Source organism: Schistocerca gregaria, chromosome 4 (assembly GCF_023897955.1).
Source record: "Schistocerca gregaria isolate iqSchGreg1 chromosome 4, iqSchGreg1.2, whole genome shotgun sequence".
Classification (NCBI taxonomy): Eukaryota; Metazoa; Arthropoda; class Insecta; order Orthoptera; family Acrididae; genus Schistocerca; species Schistocerca gregaria.
Window position 1 is genome coordinate 331,610,146 of NC_064923.1, and position 22,556 is coordinate 331,632,701.

Sequence of the window (22,556 nt, forward strand, 5' to 3'; positions counted from 1 at the left end):
TTTTTGGTGTAAGTAATGTAAACTTTAATGCAATTCGTATGTAAATCTATGTACGACTTTCAAGCCAGCGTAATTAGAAATTAAATGCTATAATTTGTAAATACATCTAGCAATCTGATATTCCACCAGAAATCTACTTAAGCCTTAGTAGCGAAAACACACAGCCTGACAAAGAAAGTGAAGCATGCAGAAGGCGTGGTACGTAGTCAACGTAACTTCGTACAAGTACCGCCACTGGTGGCTGTATAAATGACCAGAGCTGCAATTCTGTGTGACAGGCACATGGCCCTCTATAGTGCATTATTCTTTCTCGTGTTTAGTTTTGTTATCATATCTATAAATGGAATTTATTTATTCTTCATAATTACAGCCTATTATCTAAAAAGCTAAAATAAGGCCATAGAAAGCACATTTTCTTTTATGGTTGTAAGTTATATATTAACTATTTATTCAGATACTTATTTTTTTAAAAATAAGAGAGAAATTAAAAGAAAAGACAAAAACTACAATTACTTCTACTACTAGAAAGGGGATACAGGTCGAACCAGAACTCTACCGACAAGCTTTCTGGGATAGTTCAGGGACGCATTCTGAGTATTTTAACTCGCTTCCCGCGCCCAGGTTCCCGGGTTCGATTCCCGGCGGGGTCTGGGATTTTCTCTGCCTCGTGATGAATGGGTGTTGTGTGATGTCCTTAGGTTAGTTAGGTTTAAGTAGTTCTAAGTTCTAGGGGACTGATGACCATAGATGTTAAGTCCTATAGAGCTCAGAGCCATTTCAACCATTTTGTTGTTGTTGGCACAAAGACTTTGGCAGCTCATTACTGAATTATTGAGTTTAATCAAGTTTGTATCTGTATTGCACAGAAAATAGTGCATAACAGTGCAAACTTCGACAGCATGCGCTGTGTGTCGTGTTTCCATTTCTTCACAGTCCTGCTTTTGGCAACAGTAACGTTCCACTTACTTCGTTGCCCTCTGCAGTATCACATAACGAAACCACCCATGGGCGTCGTTACATTGGTTAGGGATTTTGCAGGTTTCCATACAACGCCAATGGCAGTTGCACGGGACTGGGCGGACCCAATGGTGTGCGCCCACTAAGCCACACCTCCAGTGGCTCCGTACAATGAGTGCCCTCTGCCACTGAGATAGGCCGGTGGCAGCCGCTCAGGCCACTTGCACTTGGAGCCACTACACTATGACCCCACTGTTCGTGCTTTCCCTAATGACATCGATAGCTGCACTCTGCGTCTTGTTGCATAATTTGTGATGAGTCTTCATTTATTGGGAGAAGTACCAGTTAAGTGAATCTTCTGTTTGTTGTGTTAACTCGTTCGCTAATCACTTGTGTTCCTGTCCAGCTTTCCTACTATGACAGTTGCCGCACTACTTTGTAGCCCACCTTTCCTTACTGTTGTGTGCAAAGGCATACACAACTCCCACGAGGTCGCCTTTGCTAATGCTTGATTCTGTTCAGGATTTTATTTTCTGGCAGCGCTGGTTCTCTGTTAACACTGATACACAGCAGTTCTACTGATGGGTTTAGTGATGAAGAGTACGTAGATATACACATCGTTTGTGGGTTCACTGAATGCAGTGGAAGAGCTGCTCAGTGACTCTATGCTGAGCTGTCTGTTAAGTGACAGCAACCACATCACAGTGTGGTAATTTTGCCTGTCTGTTACGAGTAGATCAGCATTCTGTGTTTCACTTCGTAAGTTTTTGTAATTGCATATTACAAGAATTTTCGCTGTTATGAAGGTACTTCCACAGAAACAGTGCTGACTGTAGTAACAAACCAAATAATTTATACTTACATCATCATTCTGTAAGGGCTGCCCAACACGGTGAGCTCCTTGTACTCAAATATTGAGCAAACTCCGAAAGTTTGTGTGCGGTGTTCTACTTCATACTTTATAAGGAGTATAAACACCATCAGATGTTGAGCGATCACTGTGAAGGTCACGGAAATGTAGCACACTCATGTGAGACAGCAGTATCAGCACAGGACAGAGAGAGAGAGAGAGAACATGGTCGAACCATGCAACATCCATATTCGTGGGACATTTGGATGTGAAAGTGGTCTGATGTTGGAATGCATGGGTACATTAGGGTGGGAATTCTAGTGATCAAGGTTTCGGTCATCTACATCTGATGACAGCAAGGGAGGGCTACTATAATGTGCACCATGCACATCGTAATCCCCTCTCATCTGGACTTGCCACCCGAGAACTAGTATTGGACTTTCTGAAACTTCGGTTGTCATCTTGTACCGTAGGTCAGAGACTGGCAGCAACCACACTGGGGAGTTACCATTCGAGCCATAGGCTGCTGTTAACAATCACAACACAAACTGTTCCGTTTGGAACATTGCCGTGATTGGGAAGTGTGGACTTTTAATGAATAGTGTCACATTTGAGAAAGGAAAAGTTACTCTCTCACCTGTTTTCCACATACAGAAAATCACTAAAGATTTTATTACAACCTCATGCACCTTAAGTGAGACTCTAGAAAGTTAACGGCCTGAGGAGATGTTGATGGAGCCTGGTAAGGCACTAAAAGCATGAGGTATTTTTGTGGTTCTTAGCTCACAGTAACGCCATGTTCGGAGTTGAAAGCAATTGGCGGCGAGTCCATTCCTCAGCAGATCTTGCCAGACAGGCCCACGGCCGTACAGGGCAGCCACTCCTTGAGACACATCTCCAGCAGAACAATACCGAGCTACCTGCAGGGGCACCAATGGAAGGCTCTGATGGGGGGCAACAGACGGAAGGAATGCATCCACACAGTGGAGTCATAAACCAGGCATTGTATGCAGAACCACACGTAATAAAAATTCACAAGTTTTCATGTTCGCCGATACTGCAAATTGGCCTGTGAACCACTTCAAACTCCAGCGTCTGAGAAACCTTTGGAGATAGAATCTTTATTACACCTCGTAGCTAGGACTTGCAAGCTCCAAGACATAGGCGATTTCGATAAAGATCTTCAAGATTGTATCTGCTTGCTTGTTGGCATGGGAAGCATGACCTTGGAGAAAATCATCTTATGCCTCCGCTAAAACTTAAAGAAGACAGCAAATGGCGTTTTTTTTCCCCAGAGACGCAGGTTTCTTAACTCTTGCCCTGGTTCGACATGAGTTTTTGCTGTTCTGTGGGAGGGGAGATTTAGCGCCCCTAGAACCCTGTGATTGGCTCAAGAAAGGGTGAAGGTGGTGACGTTCGTGAACTTTGTGGGGAAAACGGAATTTTTCTCTGGAGAGGTGTGAGGCACTCGAGTACTGGAGTTTGGTCTGGTAAGGAGACTTCTGGTCGAAGCTCTGGCACCTGCGGTTGGTACTTAGGCTCTTCACTTCCGAGTAGTTTGGATTGGGGAGCCTCTGGTGAAGTTCTTACTTTACAGACAGTGTGACTTCAAATGTCTCGGGCTACTCGTTTGCCGAGGGCACACTTATTATTTTTGGTTTACCAGTCTTGACGTTTGGTATCCTTGTGCACTCTGTCGTATAAGTGAATCAAACTGGTCCTTGTTATGACCAATGAACAGGTGTGTGACACACTGAAATCTACCGTGACTGCAATTCGTACTCACAAGCATCTCGTGCATACGATCTAAACCAACGGTTTGATTAATAAATCACGTAACTTTCCCCCGTCTCATTTGGAGGTGGTAATGGAGGCTCAGATGAACGCCAGTACTTGCCAACAAGCGGTGGATTTGTCAGAAGGGCGGCTCCTATTGCAACGACGCACGTGTCGTCTGTGAGAACGAAGCGCCGTCTCTGATTGGCCACTTTGTTCGGACTCGTCGGCCGCGCCGTCTCACGAGACCTGTGTACTGAGCGCAGCTCCTGTGCAGACGTGACGATTTATCGTCGGCAAGTTCGTTAAGGCAGCCTGACGAATGGACAACCAAGTTTTCTGCAGGGTGATTATGTAAAACTGCGCAAACATTAAACTCGAAATATGGAAAGCTCTCGTGAACTTTTTTGACGGGGAACGTGCCATCCGCCGAGCTCCATTAATGCTTTGCGTAATGCAGTTGCTGTCGTGCGCCACATCAACTGCCGACTTCGAAAAGTTCCTCATAACATGCCCTGTAATAATCGGTACTTTTAGTACTGCAACAGTCACTTACGAGAAATAATTTTCGCATTTTGTCCTTTATAAACGGTTTTTTGAAAGCCTGCGACTGTGAAAACAATAAGTTTCTTTATAAATAACTTTTCTGCTATCAGTCAGAAACACTGTTTGTCGTTAAAATCTGATTTATTAATTTCGAGCAGTTTCATACTACTGGAGAAATGAGCAAATGTTTCTGTGACTGCTTAATGAAAACCTCTCTGACCCACTGTCTGCTTTAGCAAACAGTAATGAATACTTTTGGTTCTAAATTTGTGACGAATTTCATTAGCTGATATCAGAGTGTCCAATTCTTAACAAGGCGCCTGCGAGACTAGTTTGCGTGAACACCACATATCAACTTCCCTGGTCACCTTTATGAGGTCAATACTCCTTTTTTTTAAGTATTGAGCTACACCATAAATTACATGTTAAGACGTTAATGTGCAAAAATTCCGAAACTGGCAATCATGAGAGGAGTAGAGGTAGGTGTTTTAAATAACTCAGTAATATATATCTTCATGTTTAAATTTTAAATGATATTTACATTCAAAAATTTCAAACATTCTGCTGTAAACACTCGTGTATAAGTTTTAACATTTCTTATTAGTGGTATTTTATTTCTTGTACTGGAATGAATGTACGAAACTTTTTTTAGCATAATTTAGAAAGAGTCTGCTAGTATATAAAGACTTAAAAATTGTTTGAAACACGTCACTAACGATTTTCTTTGTTAGTGCCATCTGCGAAATGTACCAACTGCGTTTGCTGTATGTAAAGTGAACACAAATGTAAGGAACAAGACGGGCCCCAAATTTGATTCCCGTTTTATTACATCTGTCAACTTTTTCCTAGTCGCTAAATTTTTCTACCCTAACATGATCATCAACAAAAGCAAAATAAAGTTTATGGAAAGCAGTCGATACTGAGGGAGCTAGGGTGGTAAACGAGAAGCTAAAACTTGTAGAAGAATTTTGATATTTGGGGAGCAAAATAACTGATAATGGTCCAAGTAGGAATGATATAATATGTAGACTTGATACAGTAAGAGCAGCGAGAGGAAGTAGTTAACATCTAAAATGATTTTAGTGTTAGGAAATATTTTCTGAAAGTATTTGTCCATATTGTAGGCTGGAACGGAAGTCAAATGTGGAAATATACAGATCAGACAAGAAAAGAGTAGATTTTTGAGTGCTGTGGAGCAGAGGAATGTTGATGATTAAGTGTGGTCAGATAAGAAGAGAACAGATGTGGAGCAAAAGAATACCGATGATTAGGTGTTTACATGGAATAACAAATGACGAGGTATTGAACCGAATTTAGGGCAGAAGAAATGTATGAGAGAACTTGGGTCATAGCAAGGATCGGTTGATAAGACGTATCCTGAGGCCGAAGCGATGAATATAAGTTTATACCGAGGTCTGGATTGGAAACTGTGTCTTCTGGTCATTAGGCACGTGCGCTAACCAGTACACCACCCTGGCTGGTTGGTTGGTTGATCTTGGGGGAGGGCACCAAACAGTGAGGCAGTGAGGTCATCGGTCGCATGGGATTAGAGAAGGATGGAGAACGAAGTCAGCCGTGCCCTTTCGAAAGAATCATCCCGCTAATTATCTGAAGCGATGTAGGGAAATTGCGGAAAACTCAAGTCCAGATAGTCGGACGTGGGTTTCAACCGCCGTCCTCTACCGCTGCGCAGACTACCCAACATGCCTCCCTCCTCATTCAAATTACTGTTTACGCCTTAACCCCTTTGGTATTCTCCTAAACTCTAACAGTGTGCAGAGGTCCTCCAACAGAACTGGAATAGCACCTTAGCATCCAACAGTACGGGGGATCGCCTGAAACGACTGAAGGTTGAAGATGGAAGCGTGGTAGGGTAGTCTACGCAATTATGGAAAGCCAAGGGTCTCCATACGATAGTTTGTAGGGGTGTGGAGCTTAGACCTGGGTTATGGAGTATTTTTAATATTTTGGAGGGTCAATGGTGACTTGTAAGTAGCTGTAAAAATGTTCCAGTTCCGATCTTGTTGAAAACTGCATAGTACCGACTTTTAAATGAGTTTACTGAAAAAAAAATGCGTCGGCTGTTGTGGCCAAGCGGTTCTGGGCGTATCAGTCAAGAACCGCGCTGCTGCTGCGGTCACAGGTTCGAATCCTGCCTCGGGCATGGATGTGTGTGATATCCTAAGGTTAGTTAGGTTCAAGTAGTTCTAAGTCTAGGGGATTCATGATCTCCGATGTTAAATCCCATAGTGCTCAGAGCCATCTTTTGAAAAAAATGCACCTGGATACACTATACTTTTTTCTTTGTCCAGAGCTATGGAGGGGGCGCGGCCACCTCCTTGTCCCCAGGTACGGTCGCCCTTGTGAAAATTCACTTTACTAGAATGTAGTGGCTAGCGCAACTGTCTAGTGATCAAGAGACCTGGGTTCGAACAGCAGCCTTGGTACAATTTTTCATTCGTTGCTTCAGTCTACATATATACTTGTACATAATAGATGTTTGCCGGCTGTTGTGGCCAAGAGGTTCCACGCGCTTCGGTCCGGAACTGCGCTGCTGCCACGGTAGCAGGTTTGAATCCTGCCTCGAGCATGGAGGTGTGTGATGTCCTTAGGTTAGTTAGGTTTAAGTAGTTCTAAGCCTAGAGGACTGCTGACCTCAGATGATAGTCCCATAGTGCTTAGAGCCATTTGAATCATAGATTTTTGAGACTTGAAAAGATCTCTTAAGTCGTATAGCTAAATTTGATATCCAACCATCAAATAAATGTCGATTTGGTAATGGAGGAAAGTGTAGGGAAGGAAGGGGGCTTAAATAGCACAGTCAGACCAAGGTTCAAATCGAGCAGGCTTGAGTAGTTATGCAGGGATGAAGAGGCCTGCACAGGACAGACTAGCGTGCAGAGACTCATCAACGCAATCTTCGGAAAGAGGAGCACAACAAAAACAGTGTCCAGGGTGACTGACGAGTGAACTTGAAATACTTGTCACGTGCGCCATAGAGCCTGATCGCCCTTTGAAGCAAAATTAATTTTTTAATCTTTTTGTGCCGCTGGCAAAGAAATGATATCTTCAGACTTGCGGGGAAACATGATGTAGGTTTCCAGGTCTCGTCGAAGTCCCGAAGGTGGCTATTTGCGAGCGCCGATCCTGACACAGCGAGAACCCGCTCGCCGGCTGGTAGGCTCGGTGGAGGGGGCCTGCCGGTGTAAGTAGGCCAGCGTGATTAAGATTCCGAAGCCGCGGGACACGGCGCTGGGAGCCGCGAGCTGGCGGCGTGGGCGAGGCCCGGGCCGGGGCCGGGGCCGGGGCCGGCCAATATACCGGCCGGTGACCCCCTGGCACGTGGGCACAGCCATCCGGCTAGCTAGCTCGTACAACTCCGCAGCTGCGGCGCCGAATCCACACCTGCTCGCATCGGCACTGTGCGAGGCGCCACGGTCAGCTTGGAGGTGGCTGGACCACGTTTACGTGGCGTCTGTCTGTACTGCATCACTGAGAGCTTGTATTAACACCATGTAATGAACACAGCCGGAAAATGTTTTGAATTTAGCATTGTTGTTGTTGCTGTGGTCTTCAGTCCTGAGCCTGGTTTGACGCAGCTCTCCATGATACTCTATCCTGTGCACGCTTCTTCATCTCCTAGTACTTACTGCAACCTACATCCTTCTGAATCTGCTTCCTGTATTCATCTCTTGGTCTCCCTCTAAGATATTTACCCTCAACGCTGCCCTCCAGTGCTAAATTTGTGATCCCTTGATGCCTCAGAACATGTCCTACCAACCGGTACCTTCTTCTTGTCAAGTTGTGCCACAAACTCCTCCCCAATTCTATTGAATACCCCCTCATTAGTTATGTGATCCACCCATCTAATCTTCAGCATTCTTCTGCAGCACCACATTCCAAAAGCTTCTATTCTCTTCTTGTCCAAACTATTTATCGTCCATGTTTCACGTCCATACATGGCGACACTCCATACAAATACTTCTTGAAACAACTTCCCGATACTTAAATCTATACTCGATGTTAACAAATTTCTAAATCTATACTCGATGTTAACAAATTTCTCTTCTTCAGAAACGCTTTCCTTGTCATTGCCAGTAAACATTTTATATCCTCTCTACTTCGACCATCATCAATTATTTTACTCCCCAAACAGAAAAACTCCTTTACTACTTTAAGTGTCTCATTTCCTAATCTAACTCTCTCAGCATCATCTGACTTAATTCGACTACTTTTCATTATTCTCGCTTTGCTTTTGTTGATGTTCATCGTATATCCTCCTTTCAAGACATTGTCCATTCCGTTCAACTGCTCTTCCAAGTCCTTTGCTGTTTCTGACAGAATTTAACATACACTACCGAAAAAATACAGCACCCTCAAGGACGAACTCATTTTATTTACAAGTGAAGGGACAGGGCCGCCCGGAATGGCCGCACGCTCAGGGGCGCTATGCCACGGATTGCACATCCCCACCCGCTGGAGGTTCAGTCGTCCCTCGGGCATGGGTGTGTGTGCTGTTCTTAGCATAAGTTAATTTAACTAGTGTGTAAGTCTACGGACCGATGACCTCAGCAATTTGGTCCCTTAGGAATTCACAGACATCTGAACATTTTGAAAGGACAGGTGGTTCATCATTTTAGAAGTATATGATAACAAATTCAGACCAAACGAAGCATACCTGTCGTAGATAAAGGGTACCTAGACCGTTGCACCAATACGCAGTGTACACCTCCTCTGTCGGCAACGCCAGCAGATATTCTTGCATGCTGCGCATCCTGCGATAGGTTGTCACAAGCATCTTGCGAGCTTTGTTGCAACACGAAAATGGTTTTTGCACGCCTAGCAGTACGGTTAAGTTCCAACTTAATCATGTGCCATACGTTTTCAGTTGCTGAGAGATCCGGTTATCGTGCTGGCAGGGGAAGTTGTTGTACACCACGAAGAGCACGTTGCGGTGCAGCAGCCGTGTGCAGACGTTCGTTGTCCAGCTGGAGGAGCACATCACCTTCCTGTCGCAGAAATGGCGGGTGCCAAGCGATAACAGCCTGTGCTGTGTAGTCAGAACTAGTTACTGTACCTTGCAGAGACACCAAATATCAGCGTGAATTCTAACTGATGGGTCCCCAAAGCTAGCCCGGGATGTCGAAGGTAAACACACTTCGGAATATGCTACTCATCAGGTGTATCCCATAACCATGTACTCCAATTAGTCGCATACAGACAGGACCTACTGTCAACACTGAAGACAACAGATCAGTACTCCACTCTCCAGTCAACTATTTCACGACACCAGGGTAGCCAAGCTTGGAGGTGTCCTGTTGTCATTGATAGAATGGGCAGAAGCACATGTGATCTTAATACTGCTGGAAACTGGCGACTTCCACTGGTCCCTGGCAACTGAGCGAGTGCAAAAAAAGCCGGATTTCGTCGGTAGATGATGTGCGATGGGCCACCGCTGCTCGAGCAATGCGTCCGTCTTGACGTGCGTTTCTACCACGCGGGCCACCAGAACCTACTCTAAAGGTGTGGGAATGTTTCAAAGCCCACTGCTGAAAGCCATGACGTACCACCGATACACTGTGCCGAACACGTGCTGCAATCCGTCCATACACACACCAAGCTTCCCGCAGGCCCACAATGCAACTCCGTTCAAATTGCAGAAGCTGTTCAGCAGAAGTACGTACACGTTTGTGCTGCATGGATATACCAAAGAATTAACGTCCCAAACACTTATTCATCTCTCAACTCAGCATTGTTACTGCTTGCAGAGTCACACCAGGGGGCGCATAGACTGGTCTTCCGAGCTCCAGCTAATCGCCGAACCTCTAACATTACAGCCCCTAAAGTACACATACCCCGGTGCTACAGAACACAGTCTTCAGCATGTTGCATTTTCTTTCTCCGGAGAAGAGAGGAGAAACAAATAGACCTTGGCTTTCTGAAAGCACTATTACAATATTGTACCTGAAGATCGTACATAACCCTGGGTAATCCTCGTGACACTACAACACAGTGTGTGACACTGTAAAATAGCATTACTATTGAGACAGTTAATTTTATTCTTTTCATCAATGTGTTTTTTTATGACTTTATTGTGTGTGATAAGTTTCACTATTCTCTAAACATCGTAAAAGAAATAGGAGAATTGCATTTGCTATAAATGAAACATTATCTGAAGTTCATTAAAAAAAGCAATTTTCTGAAACCTCTACGGTAAGCGTCAGTGAAACCGGGTGGTTAAAAGGAAATCTTCGGAGTATAAACGGTCTTTGATAGCACAGGCATCAAGAATGAGGTAGTGTAAATGCTAGTAAGTACGGGCGCAGATGTGAGGTGGTTGTTTTTCTTTTTTTCCCCCTTTCCATTAGAAGAAGCAGAGCGGGCTGTTCATAATACGGCCAGTAAAGCGTCACGATTCTCTTCAAACGCCCCAGCAGTTTGCGAGTGGGGCAGAGGGAATCCAAACTGCAAATATTTGGGAGAGGTCTTCCATTTCCGGTATTCACCTCCCAAAATCCTTGGTTGAAGACAAGGCATTGAGATTATTTCCGGGTTTTGACAATTCTGATGGCAGCTGGCGGCATGGTGCCCTTCCTGATGGTATCAGTTTAATCAATAGTCTGAGTCAAAAATCAAAATTTACCGTATGTGTTTGTGTAGTAAGTAAGGCATGTTCTCGTCTGTGCATATGTGTGAGTGTTCTGTACGCAAACAAGTTTGAGTGGCGCGGGCGCTGCGAATAAGTATGCAGGAATTTCTTGCAGGCTACACCAGTTGCGGTATAATGTTTACTTGTAATGATGTCCCCAGAGGAAGAAAAGAAAGAGTACTGTTTGGCCACAGTAACTATAAGGAATACTTACATCTGGAGACGAGATGTTATAAATTGAAATTATGGATGTTGTTGCCTTGGTGTACTACCTCTACTTCGTCTGACGAAACGTCTAAAACTGTAAAATCGAATCACTTCAGGCCTTTAGCTTTGTAAAAGTCTTGTCAGTGTTTTGAGTGATTTGGAAAATGTAATTTTTGTACGAAATGTAATTACACTTTCATAATCCTCATTACCCCAAGTCAGTATTACATGGAAAAGGATTCACTTGCTTTGGTCCTACATTCCTGTTTTCACAGTATGAACGCTAAATTCGATTAATTTGAGGACAATGACACTGGCACGAAGCAAAAAAAAAAAAAAAAAAAAAAAGTTTCTTCAGTTTGAAGGTTTTTATTGTTTGCTAATTAATTACGGTCATGAACTAAAGTTTCAGCAAGAAGTGTTGTTAACTTACTTCAGACACCTTCCACCGTTGTAACAGGCCGTCTTAATACATCCACTGATAGAAAAAAAAAAAAAAAATAACGAGAGGAAAATTTGGATTCAAACATCACGCGCTGTGGAGTTACGTATTTCAGTGATTATAAAATGAAATTAAATGAAGAAATGTGATATCATTTGAGACATAACGTGTACTGCTGCAGGATGAATGTGGCGTAAGGATTTGCCATCAAAGTTTCACGAAACTGACCTGAATTCATATCGGGTGCTCTGCACACGAAGGCGCATGGAGTATGTCCGGCGCGTCTCTCGCAAACATTGGCAGAATGTCTCACCTTTTGGTGTCTCTCATGCGAGAGAGACCAAAAGTGTGATTCACCGCTGAAAATGATGTGACGTGACTCGTCGACAGCCCGCGATATCAGAAACGTCATCAAGCAAAACGCAGCAAATTCTTTTGTGGTGTTAACGGCAACCTATTCATGAGTCGTGTGTTCAATGTCCCGGCCTCTGCCAGTCTGCGATCGAAAAACACACACACACACACACACACACACACACACACACACACACACACACACACAATTTTACAGTGAAGTTAGTGTGTTTTGTAAGTTTCCTAAAATGTCCATTATTGGTGACTGAGACCAAATGTTTCTAAAACCGAGGTACACCTGTTCCGCCTCTCTAATCGCCTTTCATCAGCAAGGATCAATCAACAGTTCGGCCCTCTTGGAATAGTCAGATACAACGAAAGCCAAAAAATACCTGGGAGTCACTCTGGACAGAACTTAAACATACAGAAAACTCTTTTCCAACTTGGTCAAGAAGATGCAAACACGAGTGAACCTTTTGAGAAAGCTGGCAGGCAGTACATGGGGAGCAACCACATCAGACCTCTGAGGAGCATCCCTTGCACTGGTATACTCTGCACCAGAATACTGTGCACCAGTTTGGCTCCGAAGCGCCCACGTAGTGAAAGTAGACGTCCAACTTAACTCAGTTATGAGAGTAAAAAGTGGTACAGTCCGGTCTACACCTACTTGCTGGCTACCAGTGCATTCAAACATTTGTCCACCAGACCTCCGTCGAAAGTCTGCTCTTTATAACCTTTGTCAGTAAGTTTCTGAAAACAACTCGATCCCTCTTCATGAGGATTTGCTGTCACCGACCAGGAAACGCTTCAAATCCAGAAGACTAGCATTTGAAATGGGAGGCCAACAGGATTCGACCAGGACGCAGAGTGGAAACGTGAGTGGCAACCCACAAGAACCCGAGACCGCGAACTTGTAGACAATCCTATAGTTCCAGTTCCAGGCTTCCACCAACCGAGGGAGGTGTGGGTGCAGTTAAACAGATATCGGACTGAAGAGGGTAGGTGCAAATACAACATGCCCAAGTGGGCCTTTTCAAGTGACAGTGTGTGTGACTGTGGTGACACCCAAACAATGAGCCACATTGTGAATTAATGTCCAATCATACGCTTCCCTGGTGGCACTGAGAAGCTTCATCAAGCATCCCACGAGGTACTCCGCTTGATCGAGTACATCAACATCCGAGTGTAGTCTGAGCCGTTTTAAAACTTGAGTACTGTATATAATTTTACATGTGCATTTATATCTTTGTTTTGCTAAATGTGTATTACTGTAATTGATGCATACGACAATAGTAATAATAACTGGAATTAATTTGTCATGGCCACCACGAGACAGTGGAGTCACCAGGAGTCTTAAATTTAACTGCACATGGTTCAGAAAATAATGTTCATCTGACACCGATGGGTCTGCAGTGGCTCGAAAACTAGTTGATGGAACAATACATAGGTCAAATTCGAAAAGTGATTGGTTACATGTTATGTACCTCAACCGCCAATTTAGATCATAAGCTGCATTTCCTCATGCACAGTGGATATGACAAATCATTTCTCGAGGATTTCATTGTATTCCACCTGAGAAGTACCTTAAGATTGTATTTGATGTGGCGCGTGAAGAAAAGAGTGTTAAAACAGTTGTGAAGAGATCGAATGTTGTCAAATGCTCGCAAGGACAAGCTTTGCCTTATTCGCTTCTGCAAGTTTGCGTTGTTACTTTCCTTTCAACGCGATGTCAGACTTTGGCCCAACGAACGTCACCGTTGGCAGTGCGGCTCGTGTTGTAAGTGAATGAGGCGGCAGCCGGCGGGCGACAAGGAGTGTCGCTCCGGGGGAATTACAGGAGTGGAGGCGGCCGAGCAGCGAGCACGCGATGTGGCGGCATTGTGGGCCGCCACAAAGGCCGCGGGGCTTCTGCCGCCGCAGGTGCGGCGTGCTCCAGGCGAACGGGCTTTGCGCCAGTCGGCGGAATTCTTATGAAGCCGTGACAGCTAACTGAGAGGAAAATAAACATCCGTACTTTAATGCACTCTGACGCATTCACGGAATGTATTGCAGCCGTCCTCACTGAGTACGGTGAAAACCTGAAAATAACAACAAACTTTTCAACAAGCTTTTACAGTAATGTAGCTTCGAAGAAGATCGAATCAGTGGAACTGCTTCTCTTGCACTTCCGTCAATTTTAAACTTTTAAAATGAGATGCCCATAATATTTTATTCCATTGTCAGCAATTCTTTTCTAGAATTGTTCTCTGACACTGAAAGACAGGAAAAAGATCCACATAAAATGTCTGTGGTATGTTGTTTCCCAGTATCAGATATGTGCTTTTTTATTATCTTTCTTTTGACGTTAATTATCATTAAAATGTTTTCGAGTTTTATATTTTCGTCCATTCTTTGGTTGCTTCTTCATTATTATTATTATTATTATTATTATTATTATTATCTGCTTGGAGATGTGATCTGTCTAAGGAACTAAACAAAAGGCTGTTAGTTTTTATGCCACAGATGTTTCGCTTCCTGTTACTTACGAAGTATCATCACTGACCAGTAAATACACTACTGGGCATTAAAATTGCTACACCAAGAAGAAATGCAGATGATAAACGGGTATTAATTGCACAAATATATTATACTAGAACTGGCATGTGATTACATTTGCACGCGATTTGGGTGCATAGATCCTGAGAAACCAGTACCCAGAACACTCACCTCTGGCCGTAATAACGTCCTTGGAACGCCTGGGCATTGAGTCAAACAGAGCTTGGATGGCGTGTACAGGTACAGCTGCACATGCTGATTCAACACGATACCACAGTTCGTCAAGAGTAGTGAGTGGCGTATTGTGACGAGCGTTGCTGGACCACCATTGACCAGACGATTCCAATCGGTGAGAGATCTGGAGAATGTGCTGGCCAGGGCAGCAGTCGAACATTTTCTGTATCCAGAAAGGCCCGTACAGGACCTGCAACATGGGGTCGTGCATTATCCTGGTGAAATGTAGGGTTTCCATGGATCGAATGAAGGCTATAGCCACGGGTCGTAATACATCTCAAATGTAACGTCCACTTTTCAATGTGCCGTCAATGCCAACAAGAGGTGACAGAGACGTGTAACCAATGGCACCCCATACCATCACGCCGGGTGATACGCCGGTATGGCGATGACGCATACACGTGTGCGTTCACCTCGTTGGCGCCAAACACGGATGTGACCATCATGATGCTGTAAACAGAACCTAGATTCATCCGAAAAAATGGCGTTTTGCCATTCGTCCACCCAGGTTCGTCGTTGAGTACACCATCGCAGGCTCTCCTGTCTGTGATGCAGCGTCAAGGGTAACCGCAGCCATGGTCTCCGAGCTGATAGTCCATGCTGCTGCAAACGTCGTCAAACTGTTCGTGCAGATGGTTGTTGTCTTGCAAACGTCCCCATGTGTTGATTCACGGATCGAGACGTGGCTGCACGATTCGTTACAGCCATGCAGGTAAGATGCCTGTCATCTCGACTGCTAGTGATACGAGGCCGTTGGGATCCAGCACGGCGTTCCGTGTTACCCTCGTGAACCCTTCGAGTCCATAGTCTGTTAACAGTCATTGGATTTCAACCAACGCGAGCAGCAATGTCGCGATACGATAAACCGCAATCGCGATTGGCTACAATCCGACCTCTATCAAAGTCGGAAACGTGATGGTCCTCATTTCTCCTCCTTACACGAGGCATCACAACAAAGTTTCACCAGGCAACGCCGTTCAACTGCTGTTTGTGTATGAGAAATCGGTTGGAAACTTTCCTCATGTCTTCACGTTGTAAGTGTCACCACCGGCGCCAACTGTATGTGAATGCTCTGAAAAGCTAATCATTCGCATATCACAGCATCTTCATCCTGTCGGTTAAATTTCACGTCTGTAGCACGTCACCTTCGTGGTGTAGTAATTTTAATGGCCAATAGCGTATTATCTGCTTGGAGATGTGGTCTGTCTAAGTCAATAAACAAAAGGCTGTCGGTTTTTATGCCACAGGCGTTCCGCTTCCTGTTACTTACGAAGTATCATCGCTGGCCAGTAAATATACGAGGGGCGGTCACTAAGTAACGCAACACAACGTTTTTCTCGGCTAGTTTCGATTTAAGAAATGCAGAATTGGTTGCGGGAAATCGTGGAATATTCCCGCTTCAGCCCCTATATTTTTATCAAGTTGCAATATGTGGCAGCGCTGTGCATAGTCTTCGAAAGGGCGTCTATTTCCAAGAAGAGAACTGTCATTGAGTTTCATTTGCCAATAATCCAGAGCAACGCAGATATTCATAGGCGCTTGCAGAATGTCAACAAAGACCTTGTTGTGAACAAAAGCATGGTGAGTCGTTGGGCGATGCTCCTGCTATTATCGCTACAATGTCCCACAAACCTGTTCGATCTCCCGCTTGTCGACCGGCCGGACACAGCTGTGACTCCTGCAGTGTTCGAACGTGCTGACACTCTCATCCGGGGTAATCGACGGGTCACAATCAAACGCATCACTGCCCAAATGTTCATGTCTGGTGGCAGAACTGCCACAATCGCCAAACAGCTAGGGTATTCAAACTTGTGTGTCCGCTGCGTACCTAGTCGCCTAACAGAAGACCGTAAAGAGCAACGAATGACCATCTGTGAGGAAATGCTTGTGCGTCAAAATGCTGATCGTGACACTTTTTGTCGAACATCGTCAGAGGCGATGAAACGTGGGTTCATCACTTCGAACCAGACACAAAACAAACGGCAAATCATGGAGTGACACTACGCCACCTCTCCTTCGAAGAAAGCGTTCAAAGACGCACCCTCAGGCAGCTAAGGCATGGCGACGGCCTCCTGGGGCTCTGAAGCGGTTATTCTGTTTGATGTCCTCCCTCGTCTTTCAACGATCCACTCCTATATGTGTTGTGCTATCCTCCGGAAACTGGAGAAACTACTTCAGCGTGGTCGTTCTCACAAAGAAGCAAACGATCTTCTCCGCGACAACGCAAAGCCTCACACAAGTCTGCCTATCCGAGAGGAGCTTAACAAACTTCATTTGACTGTTCTTTCTCATCCACCCTACACCCCGGACTCCCATCTTCAGTTTTCCATCTGTTTCGCCAAATACAGAATGCACTCTACTGGAACCGGTAGGTGGACGGTGGGGAGGTTATTGATGCATCAAGACGATGACTCCGACGTCAACCAATAGAGCTGCCCGGGGTGGCCGAGCGGTTCTAGGCGCTACAGTCTGCAACCGAGCGACCGCTGCGGTCGCAGGTTCGAATCCTGCTTCGGGCATGGATGTGTGTGATGTCCTTAGGGTAGTTAGGTTTAAGTAGTTCTAAGTTCTAGGGGACTGATAACCTCAGAAGTTAAGTCCCATACTGTTCAGAGCCATTTGAACGAACCAATAGAATCGAACCATCTGGGCATACAGTACCTACCAGTAAGGATACATATGGCCGTTTCACTGAACGAAGATTATGTTGAGATGTACAGTTTTGTAGCCAAAAGAGTGGCGAATAGTATGATGTACTGGAATCCTGAATAGAACCTACCTGCTTTCAGAACAAAATTGTTACATTACTTACTGAACGCCCATTGTATGTTCGTTATTATGTAAGACGTGTGTTATAGAGGTTGGGCAAAGAAAACTGGCCTGTCAAATATTTTTAGGATTGGCGCAGAAGCGACACTTCTTAATGAACGAGACAATTACCCATCACAGAAAATGCTGGAAGCCGTGATTCGCACGCACCAACTGGCTGCTATCGCATGTTTGCGGATGCACATCACACGAAGTATGTCATTGTGTTCGCACTTGATTGCAACACAAAATGGTGCTAATGATAAAACAGAGAGTGTTCGATGTTGAGTGTCATACGGACCACAGTTCGAGGAAAAGGTGCAGAACTTCTTCAGCAAAGTCTGCTACGCAAAATGTAGGAATATGGCAAGAAACGGTGGCCATTTCAACATCTTCCTTGATGTTCATTAACATTGTTCAATCCTACGTCAGTCTTATTTTAAGTTACTTCCCGCCACAGTTTTATTTTGCCCACTTTGTATAATGTTTCCATATTTTCACTCCCTTCCTGCTGGCTTTTATCCCGTACCAGTTATTGGATTTGGCAGTGTTGGTGGTAGTGGTGGCTTGATTCCCTTCCTGTCATCACCAAAACGACAGTGGATCTCTTGAACTTAAGCAGTTTCAGTCTGTCTTGCTGGTCCGTACTTCCAGAATAAGACTCTCGCAGCACAGCTCGCCATCCTTCATAATGAACACAGAAAATAGCCTACGGCTTCTCAGAGGCAGCAACGGTACGTTCATAAGAGTTGCGACCATCGTATCCAACTTATCGTAGCACATGATCCGAGTAGCAAGGGGTTGCGAACCGTAATTCACGTTGCCTTATCGCTTTTGTGAACGACTTAATTGGACTCTCCATTCGCGAAGAATTGAACCTCTGTACGTGAAGGCTCTCGTAATTGACGAGATGTAATCGGAATTGCTTTTGTGGTGGGAAAAGTTCGGCCGCCGGTGGAAGGTGAAGTCCACTTTGTGCAGAGCCCGCGACCCACGATAAGTGTTCGACGTGCGTCTGTTGTTTTTCTTGAGGCCGACAGAAGAAAATTCTAGAGAAAGAATGATGCCCACTGTAATTGGTCTTAGATGAAAAATGATTATAAACTTGTTGAAACAATGACTGTGGTCTGTTTCAAACGTTCTCTCTTCGGGCACCATTTAATTAATGTAGCCTGTCATTTTCCGCTTGTCAGCAGGGTGCAACGCAGTTTATGTTACATACTTCAAAATGGAGATATTCTAGCAGAACACATTCACACAGACCAAAATATTCAGAAACGGCTAGTTCCTACGTTTTAAGGACATGAAAATCCACTTCCACTTCCACATCTACATGACTACTCTACACTCCACACTTACACGTTTGGCAGAAAGTTCGTGCAACCCTTTCAACCCTATTTCTCCAACATTCCACCATTCAAACTGAATACCTAAATCCTTCCGGGCGAACTCTGATCCCTCTTGTTTTTTGACGATGGTCACTTCTCCCTACGCAAGTGAGGATCGACAATATATTTTCACATTCGGAGGGGAAAGGTGGTGACTGAAATTTCGTGAGATCGCACCGCAACGAGAAACGCCCTTTGTTTTAATGATCTCTACCCCGTTATCATATCCGTAATACTCTCCCTCAAATTTCACAATAATACAAAAGACAAGAGCACATTTGAACATTTTCAGTATTCAAACAATATTCAAAAGTGTGTGAATTCCTAAGGGACCAAACTGCTCATCGGTCCCTAAACTTTCACACTACTTAAAATAAACTAACTTATGTTAAGAACAACAGATACCCCCATGTCCGAGGGAGGACTCGAAGCTCCGGCTGGAGGGCCGCGCAATCCGTTACATGGCGCCTCAAACCGCACGGCCGCTCCTCGCTGCTTTTTCGATGTCCTCAGTCAATCTGACCAGGTAAGGATCCCATACTGCGCAAGGAGAGGAAGGACAAGCGTGATGTATCCATGCCTCTTTAGCAGACCTGTTTTATCTTTCAAGTGCTCTGTCCAGAAAACGCAGTCTTTGGTTTGCCTTCCCCGCAATACTTCCAATATGAGGGATCCAACTTAAGTAGATATTTAATCGAACCTTTAAATTTGTTAGATTTATCATGTAACCGAAACACGTCACTTTCTTTACTACTCATTGTGGGCGACAACACACTTTTCATAAATCAGGATCAACTGTCGAGAGTATCAATGCATGAATGTTGTTCATAAATCTTTCTCCCCATGTAACGAGTTCATAGGTAGCCGATTTTTCTGACAGAACCAATGATCGACTTCTTGGAAGATGTGACACTGTACATTCGTAAAGAAATTTGGGCCGCGCGGGATTAACCGAGCGGTATCAGGCGCTGCAGTCATGGACTGCGCGGCTGGTCCCGGTGGAGGTTCGAGTTCTCCCTCGGGCATGGGTGTGTGTCTTTGTCCTTAGAATAATTTAGGCTATGCAGTGTGTAAGCTTAGGGACTGATGACCTTAGAAGTTAAGTCCCGTAAGATTTCACACATATTTGAACATTTTTTGAAAGAAATTTGGTTTCAACACGGTGGTGTGTCAGCACAATATAGATTTCTTGCTCAAGACCATCCAGGCACGACATTCAGTGATAGGTAAACCTGATGCTTAGTTCAAAGGTTAGACTGCTTTGTTGTCAAACTGCGTGGCGAGATCTGTTCACGACTTTTTGGCACATTCAGAAAATTACCTGAACGGGTGGATACTGATTGCGGTTGAAATGAAACTTCGCACACTGGTTATTTTGATAGATTTTATCACAGATTATTGCGCAGTTACAATTTTTGCAACGAACAAATCACTTATATATTGTGCAAGGAATGCGGTCCTCATTATAATGAACAGATTTCGAACTACTTAAACAGGAATGCTTGAACGTAAATGACCGAGGGCAACATTGGGTCTACCAAATGCCCCCTATCATCTTCAGAAGAGCATGATCGAAGTGCAGGATACCGTTTATTAATAGTTCTTCGTATATACATATACAGGATGAGTCAGGGCGAAAGTTACATTCTTTGAGGGATGATAACAATAGTGATTCTGAACAAAAAACGTCATATGGGTGTATGCCCTATTTCGAATGTACATTGTTATTTATTTTCTATATTATTTAAACAATGCAATTGTTTACAGAGCCAACGGCCTTGCCGCAGTGGTAGCACCGGTTCCCGTCAGATCACCGAAGTTAAGCGCTGTCGGGCTCGGCTAGCACTTGGATGGGTGACCATCCGATCTGCCGAGCGCTAGCGCTGTTGACAAGCGTGATGCACTCATCCCGTGTGAGGCAAACTGAGGAGCTAGTTGATGGGTAAGTAGCGGCTCCGGTCTCGTAAACTGACTTACGACCGGGTGAGCGATGTGCTGACCACATGCCCCTTCATATCCGCATCCAGTGATGCCTGTGGGCTCAGAATGACACGGCGGTCAGTCGATACCATGGGCCTCCATGGCCTGTGCGGGAGGAGTTAATTGTTTACAGTGTACCACAGTGGTGTAAAACAAGTAGAGACGAACATTTTGATACCGGACACTTGGTGTCTCAAGTCGGAAAACTGCCTCAGATTGGCCTGCAAAAACTACCTAAGCTGCAGGGCATGGGTGACGCGTGAGTTATTCAGTATTCTTGCGCTCTCTTGGCACAAACTATTAGTCCCAGAGAAAAACTGAATGTGACATTTTTGTAAGAAATTTAATGCAGTTTAATTCTGTAGTGCGACACTTTCTCGTTGGACCATGTGGTTTCCTGGTTATTCAAGAATAACTTACAAAAGTGATAGCAAATGTCTTCTACCTAGGAAACCATTCGGGAAAAGGCGTATGTCCATACGAAGTTCTTTGTTCAGAATCACTAATTCGATCACCAATCGAGGAACGTAACTTCCTTCCTGATTCACCCTTTATATAGAAGGGTAATTAATAATCCATTATTGACTTGGTAATACTTCACTGTCAGATGTGAGAACAAAAGGGGAGATTAAACAAGCAACTAGCATATTAAATTTTTCCCAAAAGTCGGACAGAGATAGAGCTCCACCGAAGTTTTTGCCTCATTCGGAAAATGTCACCCCATTTAGAGTCTGATCGACAGCAAGATAGGCGTCTCCAACTCACAAGCGCCTGAGGACACTTGAGGAAAGCACAGGTATTCTCACTGCAAACAAGTGGGTTTGTTGTTGGTGGGCTGTATGTTGACAACTCTGGTAAGTAGATAGACACTTGGAGGAGTGTGCTAGGGAGCTACAGCCCGCAGTGTGAAGTAACACAGCGAAGTAGTTTGCGGGTTATACGCCAGCTGCCGCAAGTTCAGTAATTTTCACGCTGTATCTGCCTGGGAGGCGTGGTTATACAGTGTCGATCGTTCATTCGGTGGAATTGGAAATTGAGCACGCCAATGAGAAAGATGTCAGAAAAATTCAGTGCCATAGTGGATAGAATGAGGGAGAAGAGCAACAAAACGGCCAAACGGAAGCAAAGTCTCAGCCTGCGGATAGTCAGAGAAATCAGATGGAATGGTGAGAAGCCAGTCAGTGGACAGGAATAGAAAGTGACAGTCTGATGACTGAATCTTTAAGCATTCAACTGCACTTCCTTGTCTGGCCTTAGCCACCTAATATTACGCTAATGCTGCCTCAATGATACAATCACTGCAGACAATGGCCACTGGAATATACAAGCACAAGAACTCCGTGCTGGTCGCCTACAGCAGTATACCTGAAGGATTAAGTCAGCCAGCGTGTAAAAAGGAACGAGTCAAAATGCCCGGGAGAGTTGGGAGATGAAATCTGCTGGCTGTCAACTTGGATTCCATCTACACAACCAAAGAAGGTTTATTGACGTCTCGCAGTGACGTCACATCTACTGCACACACATTCATCGTGCAAAACTGACTCTGCTGAATGGTGAGATGAAACACTTATTCTTCCCCCCCCCCCCCCCTTCCCCTCCATCCTTCCACCGTTCCTGCTCCACTTCATCAATTACTGACTCACGTCTATGCCCAATAAAACAGACCCAGGGATTTATATTTGTATTGATGACATACTGAAACAATAAATGTAAATGTTTCCACATTTTCAGTCTTTAATCATTTGTTTTCACTGATTTGCATCCAACTGTCAGCTGACGAGAGAGAGAGAGAGAGAGAGAGAGAGAGAGAGAGAGAGAGAGACTTGTACA

General features: G+C 44.6%; 1 protein-coding gene and 1 pseudogene across 1 annotated transcript in view; one reads left to right on the forward strand and one right to left on the reverse strand.

Moving 5' to 3' along the window:
- The window catches only part of LOC126268013 (dual specificity calcium/calmodulin-dependent 3',5'-cyclic nucleotide phosphodiesterase 1-like), a 1,575,562-nt gene that overhangs the window by 1,372,078 nt on the left and 180,928 nt on the right, over positions 1–22,556 (reverse strand). The gene's annotated exons all lie outside the window — the stretch shown is intronic.
- On the forward strand, positions 20,515–20,638 carry LOC126268276 (5S ribosomal RNA; annotated as a pseudogene).